The 26,115-nt window shown below is 40.2% G+C and overlaps 1 protein-coding gene across 1 annotated transcript in view; it reads left to right on the top strand.

Moving 5' to 3' along the window:
* Positions 1 to 16,939: 16,939 nt before the first annotated feature.
* Positions 16,940 to 26,115, top strand: part of tsnare1 (T-SNARE Domain Containing 1) — a 174,162-nt gene continuing 164,986 nt past the window's right edge. The window contains exon 1 of the mRNA XM_071470569.1: positions 16,940 to 17,053. The gene's annotated coding sequence lies outside the window, so the exon portion shown is untranslated. The remainder of the gene's footprint in view (positions 17,054 to 26,115) is intronic.

Raw genomic sequence — 26,115 nt, 5'->3', positions numbered from 1 at the left:
GGCTTCATCATAGCATGCAACAGTTTCATTATCTGAGCGTGATGCTGTATTGGAGAACCATCTGTTTTCTTAAACCCTCGGTTTTTCCACACTGATCCAAACAAGTGATACACATTATGTGCATATGCAGAGTCTGTATATATTGTCACTCGCTTACCTTCCGCCAACAAACACGCTTCAGTTAGCCCTACAAGTTCAGCAAGCTGTGCAGATGCAGGCTGTGGTACTACTTCAGCCTTCTCAACAACAAATTCAGTTCCTTGGGCTTTTACTACTGCGTAGCCAGCACTCAATTTATCTCCTACACGATAACAGGACCCATCAGTCCAATACTCCAAGTCCACCTCCCGCAGTGGAAGAGCTTGCAAATCTGATCTAAGCCTCGAGTATTTCTCTGCTTCTTGAACACAATCATGTGGTTCACCATCCTCTGGAGTTGGCAAATTCTCAGCTGGATTCACCGTGGCACATCTCACTAGGTTGACATCTTCCTGCTCTAAGAGCCTATGATAATCTCTATTTGATCCGGCTGTGATTGTTGTAATGGCTGATTTAGTGGAGACTGACTCTGTATAACCAAAGCCTGCTTCTTATCCTTCTACTTGTTATCCACCAGTTGTATTTGATTGAGTTTTCTGAGGGTCTCTTGGTCCTGCTCTTTCTGATCATGCTCCTTTTTCCTATATAGCTCCACTTGATGGGCTATATGATCCATATAAACACCCTTTGTCATACTTCCAAGACCAACCACCTCTGCCAGTTTACTCCTCACTGGTAGGGGCAGCCCCTTCTGTATTTTGACTCGCAAAATTGACTGCTCCATTTGATTCAAATCCGGGTCATTTCCTGTAATATTTCTCCACACTTGATGGGCTCTTGACACGTAGGCCCTCGGGTTTTCTTCCTGTCCCAATGGTTCAATAAGAATATTATCAGGATGTACGTTTGTTGGAAATGTATCTCTCAGCGCTCTCCACACTCTACCTCTATTTGCAGCAAACAGCTCCGGATCATTCACAGCTGTTCCCACACACCGATTAAGTCCAGCATTCTGTAGAATCTCTTCCATAGCTGGAACCCCAAGGAGGTTAGCCAAAAGTCTCTTAATATCTCCCATGGCAGACTGCGTTCCCACCATAATCTCTTCCAACTTCGAAATCCAAGGATGTGCTCCATCTTGAAGAGTAGGTAACTTCTCAAGTATGTCTGACATATCTGTACTCTGCCAGGGCTTGTACTCCAAATTCTGTCCTCGGATAACCACTGGACACATCTTCTCAGATGTCTCCCCTTTCTTTGAGCGCAATGAATACTTCGTGTCCGATTTTTGGGAACCTTTCTTCCGCAATTCTTTCTTTTGGATCTGCAGCTCCTCTAATTGGCTCTCCAGTGCTTTTCGGCTTTCTGATCTGGTAGCTTTCGCCAAGAATGAAATGCATTCGTCTATACTTCTTTCGACCTCTCTTATTGCCTTCTGTCGGTCTTCTTCTACTCTGGTACTGGATGTCGTCGGAGAAAACCCTCTCGAAGATGAAGGACCCTTGCTCTCAGAGTCTCCATCGCTGTCTCCATTCTCACTTTCATTAGAGCTATCATCTTCTGGGTCCTTCTTCCTCCATGTTTTGCCTCCTCTTTTCTCCGCTCTAGCCAGTATCCGTCTGACTGCAGGTTCATATCCACCCATGGCTCCCTCCAGATCACTTTGGTCATCATCATCTCCAGATTCCATCCTCTTGATCCTCAGTCCACCCTTAGTTTTCAAATATGTCGTTTTCTTCTGTCTTTTGGAGCTTGGATACATCTTTATAGTTGTTTCCGCTTGTCCCACTTCTATTATTTGCTCATCCTCATTTCTGATTTGATATCTACCCTCCTGACTGATCACTGGGAGCTGGGGATAAATTTCCTTAAACTTCACCTCCTTCTCATAAGGTGGGGGTCTCTTTACTGGATCCGTATGTGAGAAAGGTGCATTAATTTCTGCCATTAATTTTTCTATTTCTTTTGCATTTTTTCCTATTTCTTCTACACCCCTATCTCTCTTATCCTTTGCAGCTTTTATCAATTTCTGTCCCTCATTTTCAAACAACTGGAGAATGCCAAGTTCTATTTGTCTCTTTTCTTTACGTTTTACCCCCTTTTTACCCTTCTTTTGATCTGCCTTATATGTGGACACAAGCACCTGCATTGTTTTAATCACATCTGGGTTAAGAGTCCCCTCCTCTGGCCATGGTTGATCAATTTCAGGCCAGCGCTTATGCCATTTCTTTGACATCTTTGCAATGCCTTTAATTAAAGAATTATTCTTCTGTACTACATCAACAGGAGTTTTAGTGTCCATTTTCGACATCGTAATAGTTCCCTTATATTCCCTTTATTGTAAATTAAGACTATTTATTAAAACTAGTTAAAAATTATTTAAATTATTTATAAGCCACTATTTTCCCACAGTCAATAAAAGAAAAATGAAATAAATTTGCCAACTTCAAAGAAATCAAAAGGCTTATTAATATGAACTAAAATTACAACACTGGGTCCACATATGCTATTGGTTAAACACACAATCTATCAAATTTTAAATAAAACTTCCCCAAATATCCTGCAAATAAAAAGAAAGTCTAATCCTATATAAAGCTCAAAAGGTCACACACTTCCACAGGGACAAACTATCACCAATCGTGTTCCCCTTTTGTAACAAGTCAATCACCTAATTATCACCCAATGCTCACACTCATTCACTTGAAAATCATCAAATAATTTCAATATTAAATCCTCAATGCAGCTCAGATCAGAATAAACCATACACAGACAATAAAATTCACATTTGCAACTCTCAACAGTATTTGAACTCAATAATTATATTCCATTAATTGATTAAATGCATTAACTGGTCAGTCCGTTGCCAAGCTTTTCTTCTAAATGACTACAACATGTATTATCTTTTGCATATGTAGAGAGATGGATGTATTCTATTAACCCCAAATTAAAAAAATTTTCTTATTATGAGTTTGTGGATAAAACCACACTAGCCTTGATCAGCCTGGATTCAGGAGCTGCACACTCTGTCGTCAGCAAGCCTCAATCCATGTGACGCACTGGCCAGCTGCCTTCTCGTCTGCACTTTGGAAGATCCCAATTCAGACGCACTTCGTCTCCTTTCTCTCCTCCTCCCACTCTCACACACCATAGGTGGATAAAGGAGGAAAAAGAGAAAACAGACAAAAATTCAGTATCTTATGAACTCACTAGGTCCTTATAAACAACACAATAAACTACTCAGTGTGATTTACGCATATTATCTACCAACACTTAGGTCATTTTTATCTACATCAGATGTTTTCCTTCTTTTAAACTACAACCATTAATGAACACCAAGTTATCATTTCATACAATACATTATCAATTTAGATGTTTTAGTTTGTTTCACTCTAATAGCATCTTAAATCTTCCAATAGTATATTATTATCCACAAGCTGTATTTCCTAGTACTCTTTTTACTCTACAATGATTCCAATATCCTACAAACTGCCAAACCATAATGACCTAACATCTTTCTCCATTACACTACCTTACAAGGAGAGAAGGGAGGGAGCACCCTCACCACTCCTCCTATTAGAAAGAGCCATCTTATTTGCATTCTATGTGGGGTATCCCCCTTTGCTCCACCTCTTAAAATTAGCAAGAACTTCCAGTATATTCTAACTCTCAAAGAGTGAACATCTAGCCCAATTTCCATATATCTCCCCAAGATCAGATAGACTCCACATGACAAAGCATAGAGTCAGAAACAAAGAACACACACACAAACCAGAGCAGAATCTCAGTCAACCACCAAAAATACAAAACCTCCATTAACAGCCAAATCTATCTTCTCCCCTATTTTGAATAAAACTGTATGTTCTTTAAACAGACAAATCCACTACATACAATCACACACACAGACTCACTGAGAAACTCACAGACAACAAGAAAGATGGACAGAGAAGGACCACACATTGCACTCATCGCTAACTCACATTCCAAATTCAATAAACTTAATCAAAAAATTTAACTTTATTTCCCTTTCTAATACTTATTAAATCTTTTTACCCATACTTATGCACACAAAATATCCTCACTAATTTTTACAGTTCTCTTCAAAATCTTATACGTCCTTTTTGGGGCTCATATGTTCTTACAAATTGAAAATGTCCCCTCGAAAGAGGCTCATAGATCTTATCAAAGTCCCCCTCAAAGGCTCATAAGTTTTTAGTCACATACATATAAAGTCCTCTTATTTTTGAGGCTCATGTTGTTTTATTCACGTGTATAATGTCCTCTTATTTTTGAGGCTCATAAGTTTTTAACACTAAATGACAAAATATCTTCCCTTATAGATTACTAAATCTCCTGTTCTCAACCACAACCTATATATGCCTATTCAATATGAAATCTATCACATTAACACAAACCACATTAACCAACCCATACCTTTCACACACAGCTGAAACACAGCTGAGACAGCGCTCCACACACACACAGACACACAGGCAGAGACCAATCATCCAACAAACAAAGGCACAGAGCAAACTCACAAAATAAAAGCACACAGCAAATTCAACATCATCCCAAAAACACAAGCAGCATTTAATCCCAAATTCTCAAAGCCAACTCATTCATACTTTTCCTATAGCATGCTTTTCACCGCTTCTTTTCTCTCTTTTTTTCCTTCTAAATTTATGCTACCTTATGAGGTGTAGATATTCAATGAGAGGCTGCTTCAGACACTGTTCGTCAACTAGTGTTCGAGTGGGAACTTACAATTGAATTTTCCTTTCTACACCTCCAGTTCCTAGAACTGACCCGAAATTCACCTAGTGATGTTCCAGGATTTTTGGCCCGTCTAAAACCGCCTCCCAGAGGTCTTCTGTCCAAATCTGCGGCTTCTTTCTTTAACTCTTATTTTCTCATTTCTTTCTATTCCTCTATTGTCTCTTTACTTTTACCTTTATCTTCTCTTTTACCTTGTCTCTTTTTTCATGTTTCCAATTTCCCCTGGGCCCAGGGTTGTTACTTTCCTCTTTTTCTTTCAGCCAAATCTGACTATTCCTCAAAGCCAACTTTCACGCAGTGACTAATATACACATGTCTTACCGTTAAGAAGCTGAGGGCCCAATCTTCATTAATCTTGCACGATGTTGTTTAGCTCACCTTATCGTTACTAATTAGGCTATTCTACACTTTTTACTTCAACTTCTTATTTTCTCTACTTCCTTTACTTCAACTTTTATTCTTCTTCCTTTCTTAAACTTTTATTCTCTATCTTCTCTATTATACTCCCCCCTATTGCGTTGTTCACAACGCAATAAAACCCAATTTAGAACGGAGCATCACTCCACACATCAACACATCATGGCACACACACACATGATTCTTTACGGTGTGATCTGACAGCAAACACACAACAGCCTCAACGAACAGACCAGCGCCCAATCATGTGAGAAATGCTCACCGTATCCGCGGCTTGGTGCGGGAGTAGGTGCGCTGAAGTTGTTGGAGACGCCGCAGGTCACAACACGTCCGGACTTCGTGACGCCAAATTCTTGTCTCTCTTTCTTCGAAATCCTGTTCGTGACGCCAAATTCTTGTTGTTTCTTAAACAGCGATGATGTGATGATGATGAAGAAAACTCCGCTGACACCGTCTTGCTTGTATATAAAGAGGTTTATTACAAAGAAGTCCAGCATCAAATCAAGCACCCTGGGTTGCCTGAGAGAGGAGTCGAAGCCAATGTGAATCTCCTCTGAATAACTGCTCTAACTCCCCATCTATATGAGTTGGTTGTCTTCCTAAACCTAAGACAACGTATGTAATCCATACCATAAAAGGCCTCAGTCAGAAGGACAGTCATCTTCCAAAACCCCTAGACCTAGGACCAAAAAAGGCCACATTCTCCTAAACAGAGAAGCACCCATCTCCTAGTGCATCCTCTGACTTGGGGCCCCTATCTAAACATACCAAACCCATAAAGTTACACATCCTATAGAGCCCCAGACACTACACGCCAGACCAGAGAAGACTGGAGAGGAGGGGAGGCCGGTAATGGAGTTGTCCCTCCTCCTGTTATCCCCCCGGTGTCCGAGCAGGACCAAGGCAGCCACAAATCTGACCTTCACCTCTTTCCCAAAAAAGAGCCCAGTGTGCACCATGTGTCTGAAACAGCGAAGGACGTGTGTTGTGTTCTCCACCTTTCAGTCTCCAGTGAGACTTTAGCTCACAGCTACCATGCCATACATATGCTGCACATTGGCATGTCAGGCAACATTACCATGAAATGAAACATGGCATGTTGTCTGGCCTTCGTCATGTTGCTCCACAGCTGGAAAACTCAACATCTGTTATTCTTTGTTTGAGTAAATAATCATTCAAGCCACACAGCGTGAGAAAATTATGAGAACACAGATTGCTAAGATTGGGATTGGCACCAGCTGATTAAGACATCCAAATTCATGCATTATATGATACACATAGAATGAAATTTGTATGGTTTTATCCAACGTTTTCCAGCACAATGAAAACTGGAGGAGCTACTCACAGCTAAAAAAAAACTTAATTCATTGTTAATGGAGATGAAACAGCTCTAGAGACAACAAGAACGTATTACATCTCAAGGAGGATATTTTTGCTTTCTGTTCTGAAGTTTAACTGCCAGTGATTCAGTTTGATGTTCTGATGTTGCACTTAATGTATAACTTCCTGTTGATATCAAGCTTAATACTGAAAGGTTAAGTCTGTTCATTCTTTGTATACTAATTGCTAAAACACTAATTATTGGTATGTACTGTACAGTAGTAGTCTGTATACTGTGTAGTAGTAGTAGTAGTAGTGTAGTAGTGAGACTGCATCATGTATATTTCAAGCCACAGCAAATGTCTACAAGACTGAAAAGACGTAGCTATTAGGAGATCCACAGCACCACTGGAAAGACTCCACACTCTCCATTCAGCTGGAGTCCCCCCTCTGAGAGCTGCGGTCGTCCCTTGGGTCACACATTCACAGTGTTATCAATGAACAGTTTATATTCCACTGTGCGAGGTCCCACAGTCACATGAGTTGTGTTATGTTGGGTCTCGGTGTAGTTCTTCTGTGCCAAGTTACTGGCAGAGAGAGGCAGCTGCTGGCAGACACACTGAGAGACAGCCATGTTGAGAAATGCTTTTTTTTTCAGGAGCTAGCTGCATTAAATATGAACCACACTCTCTCTCATAAGGACGCAGTCATTTTTATAATGGATACAGATTGACTGTACCTGTATTCATACTAAATTGCGCACAGCACTACACAGACATCTATCATTAAATAGAGTAGAAAATGTGTTAGGTCCATCAAATGACATTGCTGTGGGTTGATGCAGTTCTATAATCAACACTGCAGAACCTTTTTACTTTGTAGGGCTCCCTCTGTAGAGTGACGGCGAGTGCACCCTTCATTCACAGGATAATTTGGATCCTTATTAGCTTGACTGAGTGGTTCACTTAGCACTTGGTTTACATATCCTTTCTCCACTCTTGCTCTGGTTCTCAAGGTGTCTCCAGGATGATTACTGTGTGAGTGATTTCTCCACTTGGTGCCATCTGGGTGGGAGGACGGGAGCACACAGCCATCTCACCACCAGGCCGTCTGCAGCGTGCAGAGTCATACAGCAAGCCATGCATGAGCTGCTACAGCACAGACATGAAAAACAGCTGAGAGCCACATACTGGAAATAACAAGGAGCATGTTAAAATACAGAGGGCTGGCATGCTATCAGCCTTTACAAGACACAACTGGAGTCAGTTATTCTGTTTCTTTTTCAAAGCATACATGCAAGGACACTCTGCCGAATGCATATTACCTTTACATTCCCATTTTTACATTCTAAATTGTATATGTCACATTAAAATCATTATTGTCATATTTTCTTTTTATTTCACATTGCATAACAGATTTAATTTCAGAATGGGTCTAGCTGTGACGTCTCAATTTGCTCAGGTTTTCTTTATTTTAAAGACCAAATAATCTCAGAATATTTTCAAGGAAAATGAAATAATTTTAATACAATAAATATATAATAATAATTTAATATATTGTAGAAATACTAAACACCAGGCTATGAGTCAATGTGCTTACCACATAGTATTTTATTATGGCTGAAATCGTGTTATCAGTTTAGTGTATGATTAAAAAAGAAAGGACAAGTATTTTATCACTAAAAATTATGGCCATACATTGTTTAGTAATCATAGTAATAAAAATCTTGGATTAACTAGTTACGTGTAATGGGATTATGTAATTAAATTACAAGAAAATGTAGTTGTAATCTCTTACTGAGAAAACATTTGTAATGAAATGACAGTTACTAATTGTGATGACAAAAGGTTACATCTGAGTATATTCTTTGTGGTAAAAAACTAATAAGTAGAATATATCATTCATTCTGTTGCTCTGCGTCCTTTGGCCGAGCAGGAACCCAGGTCAGACAGGTGATGGGTGTGAGATGTAATAATATTTATTAATTTACTTCCGCGTTGTGTTTTTATTGAATATGAACAGTGCATCAACAGACTAAATAATTACTGTTACACTACTTATGCCATTTCTAACAGGGTAATTAGTAACCTATTATATTAGCAACACTGCTTAGGGTTAGGGTTAGGTACATCTATGTAAAACTAATGCAGCCTAATACAACAGTCCTGCAATAAAGTGTTACCACAAGGTTTTAAGAGTCAGAGAATTGATCAAGCTCTAGAACTGACATTGTCTGGCAATTTTCAATGACCTGTGAGTTAATGAAATTCTGAGACTCTATAAGTAGACAGGTCCCCAAACGTCTGTACAATGTGTACGTGTAAGTTCATGGAATAAAAAGCAACAGTGCATTAATATTTAAAGAAAGGCCCTTGAATGTCTGTTGTATTGCATTTACATTCACTTCAAAAATCAACAGAATATGCAATTTGCAAAAACTTTTGCATGGAACTGTACAGTTGTTATATCCAATTCTTTATAATTATTTTATGAAAATACAAATAATTGTGTGAGTGTATAAAAATGTGACACATGCCATTTAACTCCATTTTCTATATGTTTTTATATTACTTTTTTATATTAGTGTATATATGTATTTTCATTTATTTTCTTTTGCACAGCCAACATTATGCAGACATGCAAAATCAGTATTTTCTTTTATTCCTTACATGGCAGTGATGGATAGATTCAGTCCAGGTATTGAACCAGCAACCTTCATGTCACCAGAGTATCTCTGTAATGCTAGTCAGATAAAAATAAATGCAGGCAATATCTGCCAGCAGCAGCTTTAAAATATCAGATTAAAACTACATAGAAGTACAATCTATTGTATGTGGTTGTTGGGGAACAACAGTCCTGCTGGGAATTCAGATGCACGCTTCGTGTTCGCTCTTAAGCCAGTGAGGCGGAGTGAAGTGAGTGGCACAGTTAACCTGAGGGACTGTGTTCATTATAGAAGTACTGGGCTGATGAACTATGGATCTGCATGAGTAAAGTGAGCTGTGGATGTATCTGTGTGTGTGTGTGTGTGTGTGTACTTGTATTTGCTACATAGTAAGGACCAAGAAAAGTATTTTACTAACAGAGTGAGGACATTTTGGGAAAGTGAGGACATTTTGGCTGGTCCTCACTTTTTGAGACACCTTAAAATCACATTTTGAGGGTTAAGACTTGGTTTTAGAGTTATGGTTAGAATTAGGTTTAGGTTAAGGTCAGGGTCAGGGTTGGGGTTAGGCTCTCAGTTGTGATGGTTAAGGTTAGGGTAAGGGGCTAGGGAATGCATTATGTCAACGAGTGTCCTCACAAAGATAGAAGTACAAGTATGTGTGTGTGTGTGTGTGTGTGTGTGTGTGTGTGTGTGTGTGTGTGAGATGCTGAGGAGGCCTGACAGACTTGTCCTCTGTCAGCAGATGGAGGCATGCATAATTCAATCTGGAGGCAGTTTCATGCTGTTTCTCTTCCTGTCTCATCACTGTTCCCAAAGACAGACAAAGCAGGATTTGGCTACTGAGGATAAGTAAAGGCTACAAGTTGTACTCTCTCACTGGCCCAGCAGTTGTCTGGTACCACCCACCCCCAACTCTGCTCACCCCCTGCACACACACACTCAAACACAAACCCACAATCATCAAGCAAAAAAAGGTCAAAGTGATTGATGCGTATCAAATTGATAGAAGTGTATGAGGTAGTTACAATATGTTCACAGATGTCACTCTTTGTATTTGTATTATTACATATTACAGTACAGCAATATGACAACTGCTGGCTGCTGAACAGTTGTTGCAAACAGCTGTCAAAGCCATCCTCCACTGTCATCACATTAATGGTTTCATATTGATGTTTATCCTCTGGATTTCATTTGCTCACCTACATTTTTCCTACAGCTTACATATCTCATACTTCAGAGCCTCTCACCAGAACAGAAATCCATTATAAAGTGCCAATACACTTTTCTGTGTAGCTTGCTCTTATAACAGCCTTACAAAAAAAACTGACAAAAAAATCATCGCCATCTTGGCAGTCCCTGACTCCGCCCCTAACTCCCAGCTGATCCAAAAATGGGCAAAGAGCATTCCTCCTAAAGAGTGATGGGCTTTCAGTGTAACTTCCCTGCATTAATAAAGGTGAAAGAAATCATTCCTCCTGTCCATCCTGGTCCTGATGGGTATCTTCCACTGCAAAATCCTCTCTCTGTGTCTCCACACACAGTTCTGCCTTGTTGGTTTTGAAGTGAAAGGACTTCCTGGTTCTCACAGCAGCAGTAGTAAACCTACCAGGATGAAGATACAGCTGTGATTTGACTAGGTCAGCCTGCTGAGGCTCATCTCTTCAGCTTTAGAATGTATTTATGCACCTCACAAGGATCTGACTTCTGTCACCTTCAACTGTGTAAAGGCAGAACTTCACAGCCAGTGTGAAGCATGAATCAACCCTGTCTCCTGTAAACTACATTTATACATAGATAGCAAATACAGTCAAGCCTGAAATTATTCATACCCCTCGCAAATTTTGACTTAAAGTTACTTTTATTCAACCAGCAAGTTTTTTCTTGATTGGAAATGACACAGGTGTCTCCCAGAAGATAATAAGACGATGTACAAGAGGCATCACTGTGGAAAAAAATATTTCTCAACTTTTATTTACATTTGAACAAAAAGTGGCATGTGCAAAATTATTCATACCCTTCTCAATAATCAATAGAAAAGCCTTTATTGGCTATTACAGCAATCAAACGCTTCCTATAATTGCTGACCAGCTTTTTGCATGTCTCCACTGGTATTTTTGCCCATTCATCTTTAGAGATGAGCTCCAACTCTTTCAGGTTGGAGGGTCTCCTTGCCATCACCCTGATCTTTAGCTCCCTCCACAGATTCAAGTCAGGACTCTGGCTGGGCCACTGCAAAACGTTAATGTTTTTGTCCACTAACCATTTCTTCATCACTTTTGCTGTGTGTGTAGGGTCGTTGTCGTGCTGAAATGTCCACTGATGCCCAAGGCCAAGTTTCTCTGAAGACTGCTTGATGTTGTTGTTGAGAATCTTGATGTATTGCTCTTTTTTCATGGTGCCATTTACTGTGATTAGGTTCCCTTGTCCATTGGCTGAAAAACACCCCCAAAGCATTAGGTTCCCACCACCATGTTTGACAGTGGGGATGGTGTTCTTAGGGTTGAAGGCTTCTCCTTTTTTACGCCAAATGAAGGATACATCATTGTGGCCAAACAATTCTATTTTTGTTTCATCTGACCATAAAACACAAGACCAGAAGTCTTCCTCTTTTGTGTGCCTTAGCTGGAGAAGAGGCGTCCTCCTTGGTCTGCGTCCGTGGAACCCAGCAGTGTGTAGTGTCCGTTGGACTGTCTGCCTTGAGACGTTGCCACCAGCAGAGCCCAGATTCACCAGGATGGCCTTGGTGGTGATCCTTGGATTCTTTTTTACCTCTCTCACTATCCTCCTGGCCAGCACAGGTGTCACTTTTGGCTTCCGACCACGTCCTCTGAGATTTTCTACAATGCGGAACTTTAATTTTTAATAATACTTTGCACTGTAGCCACTGGAACTTGAAAACATTTAGATATGGCCTTATAGCCCTTTCCTGACTTGTGAGCAGCTGCAGGTCCTCATTGAGCTCCTTTGTCTTAGCCATGACCGACCACAAACCAACTGCAGAGAGCTGCTGATTTGCACCTGTTGAGCTGATTAAAACAGCTGTTCCCAATGAATCAGGGCAATTAGGATGCTTTAGAACAGCTTGGACTATTTTGAATGGTATAGAACTTTTATTTTCCCATAGACTGTGACAGTTTGCAAAGGGTATGAATAATTTTGGACATGCCACTTTTTGTTCAAATATAAATAAAAGCTGAGAAATTATTGTTTCCACAATGATGCCTCTTGTACATCGTCTTATTATCTTCTGGGAGACACCTGTGTCATTTCCAATCAAGAAGAAACTTTCTGGTTGAATAAAAGTAACTTTAAGTCAAAATTTGCCAGTGGTATGAATAATTCTGGGTTTGACTGTACATTTTGAAGGAAATCGAATGCTGACCAGATTTTGTCTTCTGATGAGGAAATGTTAATTCATGCATTTGGTTGCAAAAACATCAGTGAATTGCTCAAATGTTTTATTTGTTTTCTGCCAAAATATCTTTTTTTTAAATTCAATTTCAATTTGTAGTGACTAAATTATTATCTGTGGCATTACTAAACGTCTATATGGTTATGTTAATGCGACTGACAGCACCAGGTGAATGTTAGGAAAAGATCCAGAATAAGTGACTTAACCTAAACCACAGATGGAACCTAAGATGTAAACCAGGATCTCAGGTGTCCTGAGCTTTGTATGCCCACCATCTACGTCAGACCCTCCCAGCAGCTCCCCTCCAGTAAATAAAAAAAACATGTTGGCTTTGAACATAACATTACATTTGTCACCAAAAAGTAATTGAGAAAACTATTTAGAAACATACAAGTGTAATTTTAAGGAGACAAGGTTCATTTCAACAGACGTATAATATGGAATGTGAGCGCTGCATTAATACAGACTTGTCCTTCAACAAACAAACAAACAAACAAAGCAGGACAAAGGTAATTTCTGTTGGACTGCATCTTTTGACCTTCCCAGAGCAAATATACACTGATCAGCCACAGCATTACAACAGGTGACTAGTTTTAATGTAGTGGCTGACGTGTGTTTTCAGAAAGGGAGACTATTGGTATCAAACACATTATTTGTGCTGTGCATTTGCGAACAGCCTCAATCCTTGGAGCTCCTTGGACGCCCTGTGCACAGCTGAACTTTGGCAACGTCTGGAGCATCTGTCCTGTTAAATGTCCGTCTGTTCCTGTCTGTACTGCCACTCCCCACCGCTGCTCCTCTCTGCTCATGCAATTTGTGTTTGGCATATGCTCCCATGACACCCCCCAGCCTCACACTCATTTCAATGTCACATATCAGATTTTTCTTATGTACATGTTTATCTGTGATGTTTCTCTGTGATAAAAAAAAATTCCCATGGAACACGCAATTACTGTTGATATCCTGCAGACACAGATGTGTACTTTTTGCCTTTTTCTGTATAAGAGCTGGATTTGGAAGCCCTGAGGGGCAAGGAAGAAAAAAATATTCACAAAATATTGTGATCCATTTTTAATTCTGATCTAACTTGTTTTCTCTCTTGTGTTAATAACAGTTTTGAAAGAATAAACTTCCAAAAATTTCTTGTGATTTTTTAATCTGTGTTTAAAAAAATTGTCATGTGGGAAAAATAAGTTTTACCAGGATCATTTTTCTAAGTTTCGATACTTTTTTTTTTTTTTTGTCTCTTGTTTTGTGGTAAGCATCTGAGCCAAGTGAAGACTGTATAGTTTTCATTGTAATTGTCTCCAGGGAGCAGCTGCTCTGACATGCAGCTGTGGGAAAAGGGTTAAAGAACAAAAAAGCTGGAAATCAAAATGACAAAGTCTCTGTCACGAGGACGTCTTAAAAATAACCCCAGATCTCAGAATTGCAGTCACGGGCCAAACTGTGTTTAAGGCCGAGCGGGACTGAGATTGTGAAGATTGAGTAAAGACAAGAGGATCCTCCATCATCACAGACACGGACGGCACTGACTGGCTGAGGCCCAAAGATGTCATTAACAGCTCAATAACCAGATATATTAGTCTCGCTGTGGACAGGACAGCTGGCCGTGGTCGCTGGAGTTTTTCTCACCACAAGCACCACACTGATCAGACAGTGTGTGAAGGGAGGGTGTGAAGGGCACTTTGGTGTCAGAGAGGCAGATGTCTCTGTGGACACAATGCCCCTGGAGAGATCCCAGTTTGTGGTTAAAAGAGCTGCAGCAGTGAGAGCAGAGCAGGGTTCAACTGCTCCACACAGAGCTGAGAGGAATTTAAACCAGGATTTCTGCGACATTTCCAGCCGAACAGGCGTAAACTCAAGTTCAACGAGAGTCCAAAGTCAAAGTGTTGAGTGTTGATGAAGCGATTTAATGTTATATGGCCCTGCTGGGGATCAGCCTCTTTGGACATCTTCAACTCTCATTTACAATGGTGCACACCATGCAGGGTGATTATATCTACATAAACTGACTGACCTGTTAGAAAAGCGTTTTGGCATGAATTAAACTTGCTTTTTGGTTGTATTTATTTAAAGGCATGATGAGGAGTAACACCTCTTCACTGATATTAACTCACCACCACGCAGCTCCAAGACTTCTGCTCATCTTGAAAAACCTCATCAGTTCCTAATTCCAGGATTCACAGTTTTTTTCCCCTGTTGTTTGTAAATTTAAATGCTGAATAACTGTTGAATAATTCCTAAGGTGCTTCCAGACAGTGAGCAGTTACCAATATACCAAGATAGCTATTCTCTATTTTGGTAGCAGCAGGGCTCCAGCTCCCAGCTACCTCAGATCTGACCGGCCTGTACACCACAAGCTGCTGCTGTCTACGATCCACAGAGTATAACTTATTCATGCAGCTTAGCAGAGTAGGTTTTAGTTTGAAATGTGGGATTCTTTTCCACAGTATGATACAATTAATACAGCAGTTTAGCTAAATTTAGCTGTGGTATAGACTTCCACGTTATGACTGTAGCAGAAACGTGTCAGAAGCTCAATACATCTGCTGCCAACCAGGCGTGGCTCCACAGAGGAGGTCCACAGGAAGCTGGGAGGGAGCGGCTCAGGTTTGGTGTGAGAATGTTCAGATTTGGCTCAGAGCTGCTGTCCAGCTGGGCTCACTGTTGTTCTCCAGCTCCAGCACAAGTCTGTGCCCAGTGGTGAGACCTCAAGCCAAACTGGCGTGAGTGTCGGTTTACGCCCACCATTTCTGTTACCTGCAGTGTGTTCATGAAAAACACTGACTGCGGTCCAATGTGCGAGATTCATAATGACAGGCCTCCCAACACCTTGTGCTGCAGAAAAGATCAAACCACGTGGTCTGCTCCCGGAGGAGGCTGTGTAATCCTGCTGCGGCCAGTGCAGCTCTGCTGCAGCTGTAGACCTGCTCACATCAGGAAAACTGACGACTGAAATAACAAAACTTCACATATCTCACATCTGTGAGCATTCATAAAGCACACAAGTTAATGCTTATTTAATATTCTTACAGTTTGATTATTTCCTCCATTGTTAACTTTTGTTGCTTCATATTGTTTAGCTTTACTGCTCATACTAAACAGTGGCTGATAAGTTTGTGCACTGTCTAAAAAGTTTGCATTTTGCTCCAGTAAGGTCACTTTTTGCATCTTATGGCATCTTATTATCTTCTGCTGTTATGTTATTATCATGTTTACTGAGGGACTGCAGCCATATGACTAATACTATCACATTTATAGAAACCCACACAGGAATGTAATATATGACACATATGTCACTATATCAAGAGTGATGTTGCCATGTATGTAAGCTATTCATATATTATTATACATACATACATTCTCTGGATATATGAAGATATATGTTTATTACATATGTGAAACACCCATAGTAAAATGTGTATATGCACATCTATTAAAAGAGCAACTATATGTTGAATTCTTATATGGTATAACACGTTGCTGTATGTTAACAATATATACTGTATTATTTATATGTTCTAATTTATCAAAGCACCACAGCCTCTATATAAAAATTCTATATTCTTATATATGTTCCTTATGTCTATTTTCCCATTCCAGGAGAATGGTCTCAGACCTTTGGGCCCTCTGTATATAATATCAACATATACTGACAGGCTTCAAGATGAATATATATTTATGTAGCTTATGTCTACAACATAAGCATACATAAGTAAACACTCATATTCGTATGGACTAGACATATATGTCTATATATACTGTGTCTTACACATATGATGTCATTTAATATGTACATATATGTCATATATGGAAATTACAAAGTACAGGTTTTTATGTATGGAAATGTCTATTCATGTTTGTTTGTTTTTTTGTTTGTTTTTTGTTTTTTTTGTAGGAGAGAGCATATTACTCCTGTACTGGCTACTCTAAGTTAGCTCACTATATCCTTTGGAATTGATTTTAAAGTCTGACTACGTGTATACAAAGCTCTTAATGGTTTGGCGCCGTCTTACATCATTGATTCTCTGTCGTTTTATGTCTTATGGGATTTCTCTGTCTTAACTCCCTTTCTTTTATTCTTCTTTTCTTCTTTTTTCTTTCTAATCTGCTAATGTTGTGGCCATCATGTAAACATATACTACACCATTAAATAACATCATATATAGATACACACACACACACACACACACACACACACACACACACATACGGACACACTACAATCTATTCTGGAATGAAATTCCCTCTCAGCCATCCTGACAACTACAAATCCCAGAGATCTTTGCCTGGCACTAATCTGGTCATATGACCAGGCAGCAGGAGCAGGTGGTTCGTGGTCATATGATGTTGTTAGCCGAGGCTGAGGAGCAGCATCATCTGAGCTGAATCACAGCCCATATCACTCCCTACGTTGAAAGGTAAAGCTGGAGGAATCCCTCCTTTTCTCCCTTTGTTTTTCTGATGTTACAGTCTCACACAGAGACTGAGGAGGAGGAAGAGAGGGGAGGAGGAGGTGGGAGGCAGCAGTGAGGGGGATGGGAGGCCATCAGGGATGCTTCTCCGTTGCTTTCTGCAGACAACAAGGAAGCACAGATGTTTGCACTGTGTAAATATATCGGCTGTAAACACATTGAGCGTGAGGTTGTGCGTGAGGATTGTGTGTCTGTGGATGGATGCCATGTTGTTGGAGATGTGCAGAGATCTGATAGAGAGGAGGGATGGCTATATGAGTGTGTTACAAGTAGTTCCTCTTGTAGTGTAAGAGCCATTATGTTGTTCTTCTGGCTGGAGGACAAACATGGATGATTGCTGTTCTGTTTTCCTGCTACTCTCCTCTCTGATCCTCTGAAGGCTTCAGATATGAGGTGTTTGTTTACAATTTTCTGATGATTTTTTATTTTTGGTATCTACAAGGGTTTAAAACCAGTTCGACCTTTTAATGTTTTGAGATATGTAAAGCAAGGGCAGGGAGGATTTCAACAAATAAATGAAAAAACAAAAAAGTGTAAAAATGTTCAGCTCAGTGAACCCAAGGAATTTAGACTTAATAAAAACAAATGAACAGAACATTATCACTGCTGTACAGAGAGTGACTGTGACTTTTTTCTTTCTAACTGTACTACAGATTTCTGTTTTCACCATGTAATAGCCAAACCTGTTTGGTGTTTTTTGGGAGGTTTATAGTTGGGCTCACATATTTTGATAAGATTTACGCTAAGGGAACTCTCATATAACTGTATGGTAAATACAGCCACCAGATGACTAGCTTAGTTTAGCATCAGCAGCTAGCCTGGTCTTTCCAGGAGAAAGAAGGCGACTGATGCCATTTTTACACCAAGACTTTTGCATATCAGCCATTTTTTTTTGTAAACAAGAGTTTACAAAATAAAATGACTGGGATAGACCAAAACGAAGCAGAAATATTTAATTTATTGTGATAACGTTGTTCATGTTGCGCTTTATCCTGGACTGTAATGAAACTGCAAATATATATTATAAATGATATATACAAGAAAGAATCGAGCCATTCAAATCACTAATTCAGTAAAAAATAAGGAACTGAGTAGGGGCCAGAGTGAGTTCTATTTAGACATAAACAGGCGATACAGACTTTTTTATACATTTAAATATAGAAAATGAATGTTTTAGTGGTTTTAGGTCAGGGTGTTAAAACAATATTTATGACTGTTTATGATTGTAGATTGTTATGATGATGATGATGATGATAAAGATGATATGCTCATTCTTCATGAAGACCCCTAACTGGAAGAGAAGAATTTTATATTTATGGATGTGGAGCTTAGCCAATCATACAAGGATTTCACAGTGTTTTACACAGTATCAAAAGCATAAAATAGACGCTCTGTTGTTTCTGCATTTATGTAGGTCTGCTGTGGTGAAACAACAATCATTCATCATTTTAAATGTCGGCACAGCAAGGAACTGTGGGACGGCATTTTCTCCTTTCCTAAAGGAAGGTCCAGTGTATCCTATTCTAAAGGAGATAAGATAGGAAGCATGGACACTCCTTTCCTTATCAATTAAAAGATTCAACCAGCTCTTTTCGTGGCTGCTGCCTAGATACTTCTGGGTCATTTCACTCAGTGAGGAACCTTCATAAGCAAAAGAGACTTTTTGAGCGAAGCCCCAGTTTCTTATGTATTCTTCAGAATATATTTAAAGTTTGTCCTGATGCCCCCAAGTGGCCAAAAAATCCATTACAGCTGCTTTAAAATGTCTGCCATGAGAAAGGCCTATTATTTTCTATGTAAGAAGGAAACCTGAAATATGTTATTGTTTTATGTCACTTACTATTTGCAGCTTGGAAAAAACCAGTTGGTCAGCTGTGACTATATAACTATAAGCTCTGAAGTGTCGAGGTCTTTCTATAAACTGACAAAATGCACTTCTGCACACTGGCGGCTGCCATGAATGTTTCCTTGAGATTGTATCTTAGGCATATATATATGATTTCATATGATGCAAATGTCTGTGTGAGACATGGCATCATGTCTAGATAATGTGTGACTGTGCTGTGACTAGACCAGCATCTGTGCTAGCTCAGGAAATACCAGTATTTAGTCACAGACATGCAGTTTGTGGTTAGCATTAGTGTTCCTGCGAGTCCAGAGCAAGCCTCAAGAGATAAATGTACTGCTCAAGTCTGATGCTTTTTTAGCATCAGTGTTAAATTTATTGTTATGAGCCTGGCTACATTTTCCAAACCAGTGGTCTCCCAGTATAGTTCATAGCTGCAAAAACACTGAACAGAAAATGGGATGGGTACTGAAAGCCAGTATTAAACATCTTTAAAGACTGTAGTATCGATGCGCTCCAATATTGTTGGTTTTTCTCTCTGTACTGGAGAAATTAAGAAAAGAGATTTCCTATTTGTTATTGCTGAATAAAAGTTCTCTCACACATCTTATCCACCAACTCTGTTTCTGATGAAGACATTCGTCTAGGATGCATTTTCACTATTCCCCAACGCAGAAGAGAGATCTCTCCCCCTCTCTGTACTGTGTGTGAGGGGTGGAGGCAGCTCTGTCTCACACGCTGGAGCACCATGCAGCACACACACACAAACACAGACACCCCGCTTTTAGTGGCAATGGTGGAGAGGACTAAACCTTCAAAAGTGTGGTTCAGCCTTTTGCATGTGAGGGAGGAAACATGAGCGATCTCTTGAAAGGTCTAATGAAAGTCTGTCGCATACAGACGGAGAAATGCACAGTTTACAAGCGTCTGGCTCGTAGCTCATCTGTCATTGCACCTGTGTGTTTTGTACGCCAGCAGCCTGGAGCATACACACACACACAGTTAACTAAACTATACGAACATGGGTTAATGAGAAATTCAGGTTCAGGTCACTCAGTGTAAATGACCTGCACAGTAAAAGAAAAAGTCCTGTTGGAAATCATTGTGTATTACATTTGTTTTACATTTCTATCATGACAAAATCAGTCTATAGTAGTGATTTGTTCAAAACAATGCTGTTAAAGGTTCCTACTTGAGGTGCTAATTGAGTGCATGTGATAAAATAAAGCAATGTTAATTGTATTTTCAAAATTTTTTTGTCTCTTACAAAATGACAAAAAGTACTGATAAGAGCACTGTTTAAGTACCGGATCGATAAGCAGTATTGGTTAAAGTAGTAGTACCATTAAAATCTTAATGATACCTATCCCTACTAATTACTACTAATAGTCATAATTGTACATTTTATTTGAGGCTAATGACTGATTGGCATATGGTTGGGTTTTAACACTCAATAACAGACAAAGCATTGTCAATCTTTTATGACATCTGACCCCTTTTTTAGGATCCACACATCCTCCTAACCATAGCAAGTATAGAGCATTAGTCGTTCTTATATCAGTCTGAGAACAGGACACTTGAGGTAAAGTGAGGTGACTGTTGATAGGGTCGGTCTGGTTTCCAGCCTGCTCTGTTGAAACCTCCACAGTAACACACTCAGACATTCAGCCATGTCAGCATAACACGAGACCCAGAGCCTCTATTGTGTGTGATGTGTACGCATGGCTCACATTCAGAGCCGCCATCTGTCGCGTTGTTTGTACAAATAAATTCATCATTTGGCAGTCACTGTCACACTGTGTTGATCATTTGCTTTTGCTCAGTTTGTATAATTATTTCACCAGTGATGACACTAAAACAACTCATGACTCATGACTCATGACTCATGACTCATGACTCATGTATGAATGTATAAGTAGAAGCATCTCCATGACAACTATGCATGTTTGTCCGCAGGGGGAGAGTATCAGATACAGGTTGAAGCTCTAGAATAGAATATTGCAAGTGAACCTTAATTCATTTATTTCTGCTTTTAGAGTTGGCTTGTCCAACACCTTCCACAGCACAAGATCTTGACATGCTCTGTCCTTATCTTTAATTTTGATAAGAACTGATATGATCAGTCTCGCTATGTGCATCTGATATATATTTTTGCTTTCAATAAAAAGCCTGTGTAAACACTGTGTTATTCGCACAGTGACATTAAGATGGGATGTGAGATTGGCACTTGGATCAGTGCCACATCAGCAGTTCATGTGGGAGCTGCGACGGATTGTGGTTCTGAAGAAGCCTCCAGGTGAAGCCTCACCTGTGGTCATGAGCTTTGGGGCGTGACCAAAAGACGGAGGTGAAAAGTGGCTGAAGTGAGTCTCCTTTTTGCTGAAGGATCCACTGAAGGTATTTCAGGTGTCTGATAAAGATGCTCCAGGGACACGTCCCTTCACACTGAAGGGATTATATTATATTATATATAGCCTATATACATTTTACATAGGAACATAGAAAACATACACATAGAAAGGTTTAGAGGTTAAAAAAAATATTTTCTGTGAGTGTGAGATTATTTTTGTATATTTTTACAGAGTGACCATCAAAATTAGAATTTACTGGGCACAGTGGATGCTTACTGGAGCATGAACCTGTTCTGGACAGTACATGAGCTTTCCTCTAAGACCTCAGGCCAAAAAATGTCTATATTGCACAGAAAACATCTCAGCGGCAAATTGCCATGAAAATTCTGGAATAATTCATCTTAAGTGTAAGATAAACCCTTTTTATTACAATGATCCCATGGCCTTTCCTGCAGCACCAGGTACTCGTCATTATGTTGTCTGCCCTGTACAACACTGCGATGTTACAGGATTAAATCAAATTAGTAGCCTCTAGCAGGCCTTCACACCTTTAGTCTTGTTATGACACAAACTGTGCTATTAGGATGCAAACATTTTCTTCCTGCCAGTTAGAAAATGATGGCGAGAACAAACGTCGTAGCTCATCTAATGGATTAACTAAGTGACTTGAATGCTCGATGACCAGTGGTGAGGACAGGGAGGGAAGGGAAAGGAGCTTTTTTTTCTTGATTTAATTTGTGGATTCAGGGAGACAGGAGTCCTCGCCGTCAAAGATAACAAGGCCGGGTTCTGTGATGTGTGAATAATGTCTGGACAGAGGTTTAGACATCATTAGAATAATCAGTCCTGATGTGGACGAAGATGCATGACAATACAGGGGAGGCCCACTGATGGCTGATAGTACACTAATTAAGATGCTGCTGGTGCACTGTTCTCTTTTTTGACAATGCAGACGTACTGTGATTCAACCTCTGCCTGGGAGTTTGCTTTTAATATGCCTCTGCTCATTGTTTCATCCTAATATGCCCATTAAATGTCCTTCATCTTTACTTCCACATTTATTAGACTTGTATTTTCTCCTATGTGGATTGTTGCTCCGTTGTGGTGCAGCTCTGTTGGACAGTCGTATATTTGTGTGTTCTCTGTTTTGCGACTCACAAAACAGTTTAGCTTTTGGGAACAGTTGAGCCGCAGCTCATTGCTGCTGGAGAACGTTCAACATGTTTCAGGTTTTATCGTATTCCGTTACTCATCTTGCTGTCTGCCGAATTGGAAACCCCATTGATCATATCAGAATGGTTAAGTAATTGATTGTTACTGGTTATTAACCTCCCAGAACTTTGGACCTGCTCGCCAGCCACTGAGAACAGCCTGTAATCAGTCACAAATGGCAGCTGCTAATGAAATTAGTTCCTGGTTCTGCCTCACAACTTTGTTTGTTTCACAAAGTATTGGCAAGGGCATAGAGATGCCATGGTTTCCTCTCCCCAGAGAATGTAGTGGTAGAACAACAGAATGCAGATAATGAGCTGCTTGGGCTGTGTTGTCTCTTTGTAATTACTCATGTGTCAGACCAAAATATAAAGATGAGCACATGAAAAGTTCTACTTGCTAAAGTTTATCTAATGTCCACAGGTTCACTGCAGACAGTGTCTCTCACGCTCCAGACACCAGATAGCCATAGTGTATCCTTTTGTGGTCATGGTTACGATAATAAACATGCGGACTGTACCAAGAGCGCCGCACTTACCACTGTCAGCATGGTTACTATAATTACAATAATGGCTTGGTTAGGTTTATGAAAAGATGGTGATTTGGGTTAAAATAAGTACTTCCTCAACATTAGACAATCTTTGTTGTCATGGTTACAATAAAAACTGCTACTTTCACATGGGAATCGAACACCGTTCTCCTGTGTCATGTTCCTGTGTTTTGTTGACCCATCCATCCACCCCAACCTCCTCCTGACGTGGACTTTGTCGCTCTATAAACTATGTCACCACACTTTTCCCTTTTCTCCTGTCATCATTACTTGGACCACTAGATGTTACCTAGCGACAAAAAACACGTATGGGTCATAATAACCTGCTGACAGACGACCTATGGGCTTGTTTTCTTAATTTAATTGTCGCATGTCTTTGTCTGTGTTACTCTGAAAGTTGCTCCATGTTGCTTAAAAAATGATCATTGCCACAACCATGTCACAGCAACGTTTAGGGAAATACTGTGTCCAAGCCAGAAGCAGATGAGAATATTAATATTGTTTTCATCCCTTCACGTCCAGCACAGAATTATGACAGAAACCTGTTTAAACAGTCTGTGATCAACCAGCTAAAAAGCAGACGCAGTTTGATATTATTGGCCTTGACGTGGCTGAACAAACTCTTACCTGTTTGCCCATCAAACAAACACAAAGCAACATCAGCAGCTGGTTGGAGTCGTGTGTCTGACCACAGGACTGTGAGTTCAATGTTAGCTCAGCTCTTAAGAGAATGTCTGGCTCTTTAGCTGTTAAATCCTCCAGCTAATCTCCAACTTCTCTTGATTGTAATCACATTCAGGTAGTTTACATGCACTTCAGTAAGAGAGACTAGGTTACATGGGAAATCGGAGGTGTGTTTACATACACTGCAGTAACCTGCTTACAGTAACATCGGATTTTTCCCCTAAATCCAACCTGATTTCAGATGCATGACTCACATCTTTTTTTCTGCGTGTGTGTTGTAGGAGACACAGACTAGGCAGATAGAGCAGAGTTTTCCCTCGCAGCATGAATATGCCTAATTTTAATAAGTAGTCAAATGTTCAACATTTGAGACAGTTATTTTGACTCCTGCAGGCTAGTTTCTGTTAATTCCAGTTCCATTCTGATCATTTTAAACACAAGGTTTCATCACTCTGCGGAATGATTACAGAAACCCGGTTTCTCATTTAGACGTCATGGAATGTCATTATTATTGATAACACCATTACCTACACAGCTGTTCCTGGTCTCTCTCTCTCTCTCTCTTCTCTCCTCTCTCCTCCCCCCACCCCCTCTTTTTATCTCCTCCTAAACCCAACCGGTCGAGGCAGACCCCCCCACCCTGAGCCCGGTTCTGTTGGAGGTTTCTTCCTGTTAAAAGGGAGTTTTTCCTCCCCCCTGTCGCCAAGCGCTTGCTCGTTGTGGGAACTGTTGGGTTTTTCTCTGTAACAAAGTAAGGTCTTGACCTTACCCTGTAAAGTGCCTTGAGATAATGTATATTATGATTTGGCGCTATACAAATAAAATTGAATTGAATAAAAAAAATTGAAAATCAGCCAGGACAGTTGACTGGAACTCAGTTTCTTAAAGGTCATATATAGTAAAGGTAGATATCCATGTCTTTTTATATTATAAAGCGGGTCTAGGTTCTAAATTAATACTGTGAAAGTATCACAGCCTCAGTCCACAGAGAAATGCACACAGCCTGTATTCAGAAACTAAACTGAGGCTCAGAGCCTCTCTTCAGATTGGCTCTCTGACCTGTTGTTAGAGCTCCAGAGAGAAGCCTAAAACTGCATTGAGATGGGTTTTGGTACTTAAAACCATACATATATCTTCTTATGGATAACAACACTTCAAATAAGACGCTTTTATTTAGAAATGTAAAATATGGGACCTTTAAAGTACATGTAAATACACTGAATGAGATAAAATAAGGCAGAAAAAACAGGTTTGTTAAAGTAACGAATCCCTCTAGTGATAATAATATCGGTCTTCATAGGTATTTGCACAGTTCTTATCTGATCAGTATTTCCCAAAATGCTGGACTGTTCCTTTAAAACATTTGATCTACTGATTAGCATTCAATCTAATATGACCGGCCTGCACAGCTTCCTTTTGTAATTGTCATTTCATTTATCCACAGCCCTCTCTCATGTGTACTTCCCACCATTTTGTCCACCTGCCTGTGCACCTCATCTACCGCACGCCATCAAGCCAATTTGATTGCAAAATAATCAATTGTGCTTGCTTTCAAGGTATTCCACAGATTAACCTGAGCTCATCAGTCGGCCAAAGCAACGCGATTGTTTCCCAAAAGCATGACCAGATGAGTGCTGTGCATTGTGTTTGGAAATGCCTCTGATTATCTTGTCATAACCAGAGAGTGAAATCCATTCCAGTCAGCTTTTGTTGAGGCTTGACTGAAACTCATCTTATTATCTAGTTCCAACAATTTGGCTTCATGACATGAAGTCTGAATATTAAGGAACATTAAGAGAAAGTGATGGCAGTTACCCACAGTGCAGCATTACCAGTATGTGTTAGGCTGATAAAAGAATACCCGACAGTGGCTTTGGAATATCTCTCATGTGGTGATTTAGGGCTTCAAGAGGGTTTTAATGTTTGTGTATGTGTGTGTGTGTGTGTGTCTGTGTGTGTGTGTGTGTTTGTGCATGCTGAGGTCTGTTCACCACAATTGGAATTGTGTAGCCATGGTGATGGCTGTGAGGGTTCTGTGAGAAAGCGATCTCCAGGAAGTCATAGCCGCAGGGTGAAGCATATGTGGCATGAGGATGGCACCAGAAGGACGCGTCATGGATGTCCAGTTGGCCATCTGTTGTCGTCCTGCAGCCAGGGCCAGGAAGCCGCCCCCCACCCCAGGAACCACATAGGAAGAAACGGCATTTTCAAAATGCCAGGGCCCGGGACAGTGCTCGCTTCCCCCGGGAGCTCCTCACCACAGCCCAGACACTGAGCTTCAGACGCTCTCAGTTGGACTTCCAGAAAACGTCCTCAACTGGAGCGATGACTCCGTGCGGCGTATTTGTTGGTTTGCAGAATGAGA

The sequence above is a fragment of the Trachinotus anak genome, unplaced genomic scaffold (genome assembly GCF_046630095.1).
Source record: "Trachinotus anak isolate AG129_WGS33_773 ecotype Australia unplaced genomic scaffold, CSIRO_AGI_Tana_v1 ptg000032l, whole genome shotgun sequence".
Taxonomy (NCBI): Eukaryota; Metazoa; Chordata; class Actinopteri; order Carangiformes; family Carangidae; genus Trachinotus; species Trachinotus anak.
Note: the sequence above shows the minus strand (reverse complement) of the source record. Positions and strands in the feature narration are given on the sequence as shown.